Source organism: Ovis aries, chromosome 15 (assembly GCF_016772045.2).
Source record: "Ovis aries strain OAR_USU_Benz2616 breed Rambouillet chromosome 15, ARS-UI_Ramb_v3.0, whole genome shotgun sequence".
Taxonomy (NCBI): Eukaryota; Metazoa; Chordata; class Mammalia; order Artiodactyla; family Bovidae; genus Ovis; species Ovis aries.
This window is the reverse complement of record NC_056068.1, coordinates 57,804,528-57,816,067: the sequence shown is the minus strand read 5'-3', so window position 1 is coordinate 57,816,067 and position 11,540 is coordinate 57,804,528.

Sequence of the window (11,540 nt, the reverse complement as noted above, 5' to 3'; positions counted from 1 at the left end):
TTTCCATTCTTTTATTTTCAACCTGTGTATCCTTATATCTAAAATGAGTCTCATATAGAGAACTTACAGTTGGATATTGTTTGTTTGCTTTTTAAAAATCCATTCAGTCACTCTATGCCTATGAATGGAGTGCTTAATCCATGTAAATTTCAAGTAACTACTAATTGGGAAGGATTTATTATTGATATTTTGTTTATTGTTTTCTGTAAGGCTAGAGTATTTTGCCCTTTTCATCTCTGGCTTTTTTCCTTAGATTTTATTGATTTTTGGTAGTGATGTGCTTTGATTCTACTATCTTTTCCTTTGAGCATCGTCTATAGGTATTTTCTTTATGGTTACGATCGGATTATATAAAACATCTTATAATTATAACTGCTAACAACTTAATTTCAACCTCCTTTACATATCTCCCTCCAGTTTAACCCTGTCATAAGTGATATTTTTTATTTTACATCCATAATATAATCTTATAATTATTTGTTAATACCTCTATCTTTTAAATTCCATCCTAAAATTTAAATTCCATACTAAAATCAAATATATTATTCTGTATTTGTTTTTATATTTACCTTTACCATAGAGCTTTATGTTTTCTTAAGCTTGGACTCCATTTAGCACTTTTTGTAAGGCAGATTTAGTGGTGATGAACTCCCTCAGGTGTTGTTTATATTGTTAGGTCTTTATATCTCCTTCATCTTTGAAGGACAGTTTTTCCTGAATATTCTTGGTTGCCAGCTTTCCTTTTCCTTTCAGCACTTTGAATATATCATCATATTTCCTTCTGACATGTTTTCTGCTGATACATCACTTGATACTAATAGGAGTACTCTTGACAAGTCACTTTCTCATTCTGTTTTCAAGATTCTCTGTCTTTGAATTTTTACAGTTTGATTTTTAATATATCTTAGTATAGGCCTTTTTGGATTCTTCCCAGCTGGAGTTTTAGGGCTTCTTGAATTTGGATGTCCAATTTCTTTCTCAGATTGGGAAGTATTCAAACATTATTTCCTCATATAAGCTCTCTTTCTCTCTCTCTTCTCCTTCTGGGACTCCTGTAATGCACATATTTCTTCATTTAATGGTGTCCCATGAATCTGTTAGGCTGTCTTCATTTTTCTAGGTTTCAGAAATTGACTTTTATTTTTTATACTCAACTGTAATCTGCTTCTACTCAATGTTCCTGAGCTTCTACTCAGTGTTCCTATTCCTACCCTTGTGAGAAATTACAACCAGTAGGCCTGAGATTTTTATTTATTTATTTATTTTAATTATGTAGAACAGTTCTTTATTTAAAGGTGGTTATAATGACTCCCTCTTGATTGGCTTGATTCTAGATGAACATCTCGAGGCTCTTTTGCCATATGGATCCAAGGTCTTATCTCCATCCTCATACCCGCTGTGGAGTCCAATTTACTTTGCCACTCCTAAAATGTTCTCCAAAGGAATCCAGAACTGACCACAGGATTTCAGGTGGTATCTGATCTAGATAAAGCAGGAGAACAGTTACTTCCTACTATGGACTCATTTTCTTCCTGACAATGGACAATGGGATCCTTCTTTAAATTAGTTTTTCTTTTCCTTTTTTTTAAAAAAATTTTTATTTATTTATTTTTTTTAGTTTTTTATTTTTAAAATTTTAAAATCTTTAATTCTTACATGCGTTCCCAAACATGAACCCCCCTCCCACCTCCCTCCCCACAACATCTCTCTGGGTCATCCCCATGCACCAGCCCCAAGCATGCTATATCCTGTGTCAGACATAGACTGGCGGTTCAATTCTTACATGATAGTATACATGTTAGAATGCCATTCTCCCAAATCATCCCACCCTCTCCCTCTCCCTCTGAGTCCAAAAGTCCATTATACACATCTGTGTCTTTTTTCCTGTCTTGCATACAGGGTCGTCATTGCCATCTTCCTAAATTCCATATATATGTGTTAGTATACTGTATTGGTGTTTTTCTTTCTGGCTTACTTCACTCTGTATAATCGGCTCCAGTTTCATCCATCTCATCAGAACTGATTCAAATGAATTCTTTTTAACGGCTGAATAATACTCCATTGTGTATATGTACCACAGCTTTCTTATCCATTCATCTGCTGATGGACATCTAGGTTGTTTCCATGTCCTAAGCCAGCTCAACAAGTTAGACTTGTTTTTTCTTTTCTAATTCCCTATATATTTTTCAGGTATAATGATACCAATTCAAGTCTTCATTATTTTGCACTTATGAAGAAATCCCACAGTTTCAAGCCCTGGAGTCCTAAATGTGGAATGATTAAAATATAAAATGACAGGTTTTATTACTTACATACTCTGATATTTCATCTTCCTCATCCAAGTTTCCCTCTACTTTTTACTTGTTTTTTACTTAACATCACAACTATGTTTCTTTGTTCAATTATAATTTGGTGGGCCCAGTGTTTTGTGCAATTTATTTGCTTAATGCCATTTCAATTTGATTGTAGTGAAGTTCCATAAGGAAAATGACTTTGTTATGTTTGCTGATATATCTTGTGTTTAAGCACATTGCTTGGCCATTGTTCGTAGTCAATACATATTTATTGAGTAAAAGAAAACGCTCCTTCCATTTTCCTTTGAAGGCTATCTGTATTGGTTGGGTCTTTCAGGAAGTTGACATGGATATGGAATTATGAATGCACACAGTTTATTGGAGCAATGCCTGTTAAAGGCAACAGCAAGAGGAAACAGAACTAGGCAGAGAGCCTCAAACAGTCTTGTCCAAATCAGGAGGAGCTCTAGAGTGAAGACTTCTCATTAGAGGAGTCCTGTGTAGTGAAATAACATCCAGGCTCTAGTACTTCAGCCTCTTAGGAGCCAATGGTCATCTCTTTTCACATGTAATAAGCATTAAGTAAAGTTTATTATATAAAATAGCAAAACCATAAGACTTCGTGCTCTCCTCTCCTCTCACTTCCCAGAAAGGAAGAATGTGCTTAAAGAGAGGATCAATTCCTGGTAGTTTACTCATTAGAACTCCTCATTAAAAGGTAGCAGAAACAAAAGCTGATTAGTTTAAGAAAACAAAAGCAAGGAGGTGGGGGGGGGGTATATTTTGATGATAGATGCTTTACAGACCTTAAAAGCAGTAGGAATCCAGGTCTCACTGAGCATAGAACAGCTTCTGGAACCCAGGCAGTGTTCCTTCTTCATATCTTGCCTGAGATTCTCTTTGTTGCTTATTAATTCCATTTATCCACAGACTGAATTTCTCCATTTATCTTGTCCTTCAAGGGAAATTGGCTGTATAACAGCTTCTGAATTTACTTTACGTGGTTACAGTACAAACTAACAAGCTGCTTCTTAGATCCAAACATCAAGTACCATGAGAAGGATTAGGATAAAGACTCTGCTTGGTTCATCTTGGATCATGTTTTTAACCCAGTTCCAATTATCCGTGGCAGGACAATGAAGTAGAATGGAAGGTGAGATGGTAGAATGATAAAATGCAAATAAATATATCTGGTGAGTCCATCTCACACTTGTGTACCAGGGGAAAATTTCTAAGGGAAGGAAGTTAGCAACTGAAAGAATGAATTTCCAGATAATTGGAAATGGGCTACAAAAAAAATGTTATGGTAACTATATCCCTAGAAGTTATCAATAAAAGGCTTAAGGATGTAAAGAATCTACCTTCAATGCAGGAGACCTGGGTTCAATCCCTGGGTTGGGAAGATCCCCTGGAGAAGGGAAAGGCTACCCACTCCAGTATTCTAGCCTGGAGAATTCCATGGACTGTATAGTCCATTGGGTAACAAAGAGTCGGTCACAACTAGTGACTTTCACTTTAGGATGTGATTTAGATACTCTCTTAAAGGCAAAAGAGACTCTCTCTTAGTGTCTCTTCATACTTTATAACTCCAGGGATCATGCACTCTTTCTCTTGAGGAGTAAGATTTTTTTTTCTATGTCCTTTAAGAACATCTTCAGAATTAAATTTGTTTCTAGAACAAGTGGATAAATGGACACAGGCATCAAAGTAAAACAACTGAACTTTCCAGAAATCATTCTAGAGAGCTAATGTTAGGACTTGGAAGTTAACATTTATATATAAAACATATAATTAAGGTTACTTCAGTTAGGAAGGTTAACTGATTTGGTAAATTAGTCATTATTTAACTAAATTGGCTCATCAAAGAGCAGGCTGGGTATTTTTTTATGAGTTGCAATGCAGTGCAGAGCAAAAAAAATTTCTACACATGTCAATGTAAAACTAAACTCTACTTTGTGATCACAGCAAATACTTCGACCTTTTATTAAGGTCAGTGTCAAAAGTTTATTAATTCAGTGTTAGTTTAATTTATTAATTCTATTGCATCCATTCACAGTTTCACTTAACAAACGCACATCTAGCACCTCCAGCCATGTCAGGCTCTGTGCTAGGTTGGGAGATACGAAAGTAAATTACATATTCTTTCTCTTAAGACACCAATATGTTGTAGATATAGTCACACAGACAAGAAAATAACAAGACAATGAAAAGTACTACAATACAACGACGAAAAGCTATTGAAGGAGTTCAGAGTGGGCAGTAGCAAAGATCAACTTGAAGGTCTCAAAATGTGGATTTTGATAGTTTTTATGGAAGTGTTGTATTGTTTACATAAGATCCAAAGTGCTATTTTCAACAGGAGGCACTTCTTCCCTGTCCTGATTAATTTGTGTTTTTATCATGCTTCAGAGAAAGTTGTAAGCCTGGTGTATTTTTAAAAATTGACTCTGCAACAAATCACCACAAATATAATGGCCTAAAACAACACCTTTTAGTTTCTCACAGTTTTGACAGAAGTGCAGCAAGGCATGATTAGATTTTGTGCTTAGGATCTCATAAGGGTAAAATCAAGGCGTCAGCCAGAGCTGCAGTTCTCAGACTCTTGAAGCCAAGGATCCTCTTTCAAGCTCAATGGCACAATCCAGTTCCACGTGGTTGTAGGACTGTAGTTCCCATTTCCCTGCATCTTCCGACTCAACAACAGCACAGAATCTTTCTCATGATTTGAATATTTCAGAATTCCAATCCTGCTTTAAAGGGATAATATAATCTCCCTATCTTAATGTCTATCGGTTATTAACATTAATTACACTGTGAGGTCCCTTTTGCCATGTAACATAATATGGGTTGGGCTTCCCTGGTGGCTCAGCTGGTAAAGAATCCACCTGCAATGTGGGAGACCTGGGTTCGATCCCTGGGTTGGGAAGATCCCCTGGAGAAGGGAACGGCTACCCACTCCAGTATTCTGGCCTGGATAAGTTCATGGACTGGACAGTCCATGGGGTCACAGAGTCGGACATGACTGAATGACTTTCACAACATGGGCGCAACGCCAGAGAGAGAAACAGTCATGGGGCCAAAATTTTGTCTACTACATCCAATATGTGTATGTTCTTCCTCTCTCTTTGCCAATTTCTTTGGAATCACTATAAGAAGTGACTTGAGAAAGAAGATGTATAAGGCAATGCCTAAAGAAATAAAGATTTCTTTGTGTTATGTCAGATGTTCAAAGTCACATAGTCTTAATTTGAGGCTTACTTTCATTCAAACTTCCTACCACATTTTAGGGTAGTCAGTGAAGGTAGATGTGGACAATGAATCCTGAGATGTGAACTCAAGGCTATGTACCTTGAGAACACTAATGCTGATTCTGCCTGTAACCAGAGATATTATATATCAAGTACATTGGGAAGAAGAAAGAGGGGAAAGAGAAGGAAATATTTATGTGTCAAACACATTCACACACCCACTATCTCATGGAATCCTCAGAAATACTCTATTTAGTGTTCTCTTCTGCATATATAGAGGAGGAAAGTTCAGTCAGGTTAAGTGATTTTGCAAAGATGGTAGAATTTGCAAGTGGTAAAGCCAGAGAACCATGTGTAACTCCAAAGTCCATGGTCCTTCAATTTACTTTACCAGCATTCCAAAGTTATAAGAAAAAGTTCTGCCTACAAGGGGCAGGAAATTAAAACAGAAACAATGTCATGTGTGGAGTGAGCCATGATGTAATTGGTAAATGTGGGCCTCTGGACATGGCCATGGAGCCAGGCCCAAATGTGGAGCTGAATATGCCCAGTCTCCTCCAGAAATGAATCTGGAGGCCAACATACCTGTGTCAGCCACGACCATGCCAGATAATACCTCTTCTTCCCAGGAGCACATCCTGGTTCAGCCAGAATGCCATCTGGGTCTCTGATTAATTTGAAGATGACAAATGATGGTTTAAGGGTGGGTTAACTCTCAGCACAAAGAGATGCTGGTATTAGCCTATGAAATCATTCCAGACTGCTCTATAAAATGGTATCATTAAAATGATGTTTTTGTCTCCAGGCCTTTCATTTGGTAGGTTCATCTGGTCTGAAATGCTCTGTCAAATGAGAATTTTTGCATAGACAGGAACCATTTCTGGGGTCAGAGAATGCCAGGCTGAAATCCACCTCAGTCAGAGCTTCTGGTTTGGTTCTTTCTAAACTAACCCTGGCTTTTAGAACCTTTCCTGTATGGAGAGCCTTCTCTTACCTCCTCTCCATGCCTTCATATAAACATGCCTGAGCAACTTTTTCTCAGAAAGAGTATAACCTACATTTCTTTACTTTTTTATTATTTCAAAATGTTCAAGCTAACCTTCCCATGGACTTTCATATACAGAGGACTCATGTCATTCTTTCCACAAACAGTGAATGTCTAACGTGTGCTAAGCACCGTGTTAGCTACCTTGGGTGTGGAAGTACACAAGACAGGTGAGGTTTTTGATCTCAAAGATCTTGAAATCTAAATTATCAGGGAAATGCAAATCAAAACACAATGAGATGTCATCGCACACATGTAACAGTGGCTCTTATCAAAAGACAAGAAATCATAAATGTTGGTGGTGAGGATATAGAGAAAAGGAAGCCCTTGTGCACTGTTGGGAAGAATGTAAACTGGCATAGCCACCATACAAACAGCAAGGAAGTTCCCCCCCAATTAAAAACTGAACTACCATATGATACAGCAATTTCACTTCTGAGTGTTTATCTAATAAAAAAAACTAAACTGAAAAGATATATTAATATAAACCCTCAGATTCACAGCAGCACTGCAGTATTATTTGCCACAGTCCAAGTATGGAAACAACCCAAGTGTCTATCAATGGACAAACGGATGAAGAAATTGTGACACACACACGCAACAAAACGCACGGATACACATGCAAAGAGTGGAGTATTATTTAGCCATTAAAAGAATAAAGTCTTGCCATTTGTTACAACATGGTTGAGGCTTGAGGGCATCATACTAAGTAAAAGAAGTCAGAGAAAAACAAACCCAGTATGATCTCACTTATATGTGGAACCGAAAAAAGAAAAAATGAGCTTATAGATACCGAGAACAGATTGGTGGTTGCCAGAGACACGGGGTGGTGGGGGTCAGAAAAGGGGAGTGGCGGGGAGACGTGGGTGAAGAGGGGGAGAAATGGGTGAAAGACACAGATTCCTGGTTATTCAATAAATAAGTTATGGAGACGTACAGCATGATGACTATAGTTAGTAATAGTGCTGCACATTTGAAAGTTGTTAAGAGAGTAGATCTTAAAAGTTCTCATCAGGACAAAAACCAATTTTGAACCATTATGGTGACAGATGTTAACTAGATTTATTGTGATAATTTTGCAATATATTCAGATATCAAATTATTATGTTTTATATCTGAAACTAATAAAGTATTATATGCCAATTATGTCTCAACAAAATATATTGTGAAGTCCAGTGGGAGGAGACCAGTAATAAAGTAAATACATAAGTGGATAACATAATTGCAGGTTGTAAAAAATGATATGAGAGATACGAGCAGGGTTATGAAATACCAAATATCCAGCAGAGATGACTTCAGACATAGAGCAAGAAAAGACCTCACTGAGAAGATGATACTGAGAGGAAGCCTGAAAATAAGGAGTAAAGAGTTGGACGTATAAAAATTACATGTATACAGAACACTTGCAAAGGCACTGGGGTAAGAAACAGTTTGGTATGGTTGAAGATGAGAAAGGCAGCTGGTGTGCCAGGAGGGTAGTAAGTGAAGGAAAATGATGGTGAGAGATCAAGCTGGACAGGTAGAGAGAATCCAAAACACAGGGTGGGAGGGGCAGCCCTGTGGGCCATCGCATATATTCTTTCATGTTGATCCTTCCACAAACTTGTTAAGTAGTAGTGGGTTTTCTAGCAATGAAACTGAATGATGGATTTCATCTAAAGACCAAGAAGACCTGGCCTTGTAGAGCTATCTTTAACCTACAGAATAGTTCCAAACTGCCACATAAGTGAAATTCTTCTAATAGAACTTCTGTTTCCCCACCCTTGGATTGAGGAGGCCCAGAAAATTCCAGAACTTATTGAAAAGTAAGAATTTTTGCAAAATATTTCAAGAGAACCATCTTTAAAATAGTGAACTAGGCATGAAATTATATGACTCCATCTATCTAAAGTAATAACACAGGACTTCCCTGGTGGTCCAGGGGCTATGACTCTGCCTTCCCAATGCAGGGGACCCAGGTTCCTTACCTGGTCAGGGAACTAGATCCCACATGTCACAGCTGAGTTCGCATGCTTCAGTGAAAGATTCTGCATGCCACGACTAATAGATCCACTGTGCTGCAACTAAGACCAGGCACAGCCACATAAATAAGTGAATTAAAATAAAATATAAGTAAATAAATAAAGCCAATAACTGAAAACAGGTCAAGAGACAGGCAAATGCAGTCATCTTCAACCACCTCTGTGCTGGTGATTTTTAAAATCTATGCCCAGTCTCAATATTCCTCTCAATTCCATGCCTCCTATTCACTTCCACAGTGATTCTCAATAACTTTTTCTTGGCAGGATAACTTAGCAAGCTGAAAACACACATGAAGGGATTAAAAGTTCAAAACTGATTTAAAAATAAGTTTTGTAAAATTGAAATGTAACCAGTTACAACACCCATTTCCCTTAAGCTCTATGTCACTGCATGGGTAGAAATGTTTATTGCTCTGACCTTTCTAGCTTCTGCTTGTTGAATGAGCTGTAGTAAGAAGGAAACAATAAAGGTGGTTTTATTTTTTATTTCTACTCCTGCCCTCAAACCATTCTACCAGGTCTTTCTTCTCTGTCCTCTCAAGCTACTTCTATCTCTTTTCTGGCCATTTCTGAATAACAGAAGACTACCACTGTTTTCAAATATCAAAAATAAACCTAATATCATATGACATCCGTTATATGTGGACTCTAAAAGAAATGATACAAATGAATTTACTTACAAAACAGAAAGAGACTCATAGACTTAGAGAATGAGCTTATTGTTGCCAGGGGCATGGATGGGATAGTTAGGGAGTTTGGGATTGACATGCATACACTGCTATATTTAAAATGTATAACCAAGAAGCACCTACTGTACAGCACATGGAACTCTGTTCAATATTATGTGGGAGCCTTGATGGGAGGGGACTTTAGGGGAGAATGGATACTTGTTTATATATGGCTGAGTCCCTTTGCTGTTTACCCAAAACTATCACAACATTTTAATTGGCTATACTCCAATGCAAAATAAAACAAAATTTTTAAGGGGGGAAATATCAATCTAAAATATCCAATCTGTCATTGAATTTTAGGTACTTCCTTCCCTCATATGGAATGACCCAAGGATTCTATAAATTAGCAGTGGGAAAAGGGACATGGCCAACTTGTTTCCCATTCCAATAGCCTATTCTCCATCTGTATTCTCCTCCAGCCATTACGTTCCTGTAGGAGCACCAAAGTGAGAGAGCCATGGGGACTGATTCATGAGTTAATCATTTTTGCCCAAACAGCCCCTCCTCCCAAAAGAAAGAGAAGACAATATTTTCTCACCTGTGTTGTGAAGAGGTGGAGGCTAGGTCCTGGGCATCTCTAAAACAGTTCAGCTTCTCAAGCTCAACTTGCAGACAAACAAAGTAGATTTAATATAAATAGAATAATAAATTACATCACAAAGAATTACAATATCTATACTTTATCCTCTGCCTTATAATATTCATCTACAGAGTCAGTTTCACCTTTATAAAGTGGGATCCTGGTGAGGGAAATCCAGGCAAGAGAACAAGCAAGTTGCTTCATGGCTCCAGGCCAAGTGAGTCTTCCAGCAGAGTTTCTTAGGCTTAGTTCATCTCAAGTGTTGGCTTCAGAGCCCTCACAACCGTGAGCTGTCTTCATTTTGTTGTTGTTGTTCAGTTGCTAAGTAATGTCCAACTTTTTGCGACCCCATGGACTGTATGTAACATACCAGGTTCCTCTGTCCATGGGATTTCCCAGGCAAGAATATTGGAGTGGGTTGCTCTCTCCTTCTCCAGGGGATGTTCCTGACCCATGGCTGGAATTCATGTCTCCTGCATTGGCAGGTGGATTCTTTACTGCTAAGCCACCAGGCAAGCCCTTGTCTTCACTTAAGATCTCTCAAAGCTGCCTATGATAATTCTGCTGTTATAAGTTTCCTGCCATGCCTCATTCACCATTATTTATGACTGGTGAATACTGTTCTGTTTGTTACATTAAACTGCCTTAAGTTTATACTTAAATGATACTCAAATGCTGGCACATGTGTTATACCATGGCTTTGTACAACAAACTGTATACACTTATGAGGATTGCACTCCCGAGTGCCAAAGGATTGATGCTTTTGAACTGTGGTGTTGGAGAAGACTCTTGAGAGTCCCTTGGACTGAAAGGAGATCCAACCAGTCCATTCTGAAGGAGATCAACCCTGGGATTTCTTTGGAGGGAATGATGCTAAAGCTGAAACTCCAGTACTTTGGCCACCTCATGTGAAGAGTTGACTCATTGGAAAAGACTCTGACGCTGGGAGGGATTGGGGGCAGGAGGAGAAGGGGACGACAGAGGATCAGATGGCTGGATGGTATCACTGACTCGATGCACGTGAGTCTGAGTGAACTCCAGGAGTTGGTGATGGACAGGGAGGCCTGGCGTGCTGTGATTCATGGGGTCGCAAAGAGTCGGACACGACTGAGCGACTGAACTGAACTGACACTTGAATAGTGCACTATGCTTTATAAAACTCTCTCTCTCTCTCTCTCTCTCACACACACACACACACACACACACACTATCTCACTGATCCCTGTGAGGCAGATACTGAGATACTGCTATAAAGAAATATGACAAAAAGTCAGAAAAAAAATTCCAGATGTTCACATTGCTTATTTATTTGTGTTGATGAATGATTGTCCCTGAACTTATAGCTTTAAGTAGCCTGTCTCAAATTTCATTAGGTTTTACAAGTAAAGTAGAACCTCCTACTATTTACCTATTCTCTGTAAAGAGAAATTAAAATTTATTCCACTTTGCAGAATGGTGAAGCTTGTCAAATTTGGTAGGATATGGGAAGTCAGTGATATTTGTTGGTAAAAGTTGTTTGGCAACAAATGACCTAGTGTGAATGTATTTTAATAGTTAGGGTGGGAAATGTTTATGTGGGAGTTTATAATTCTTATTTCTCAAAAGTAAAGTTAAAAATTTT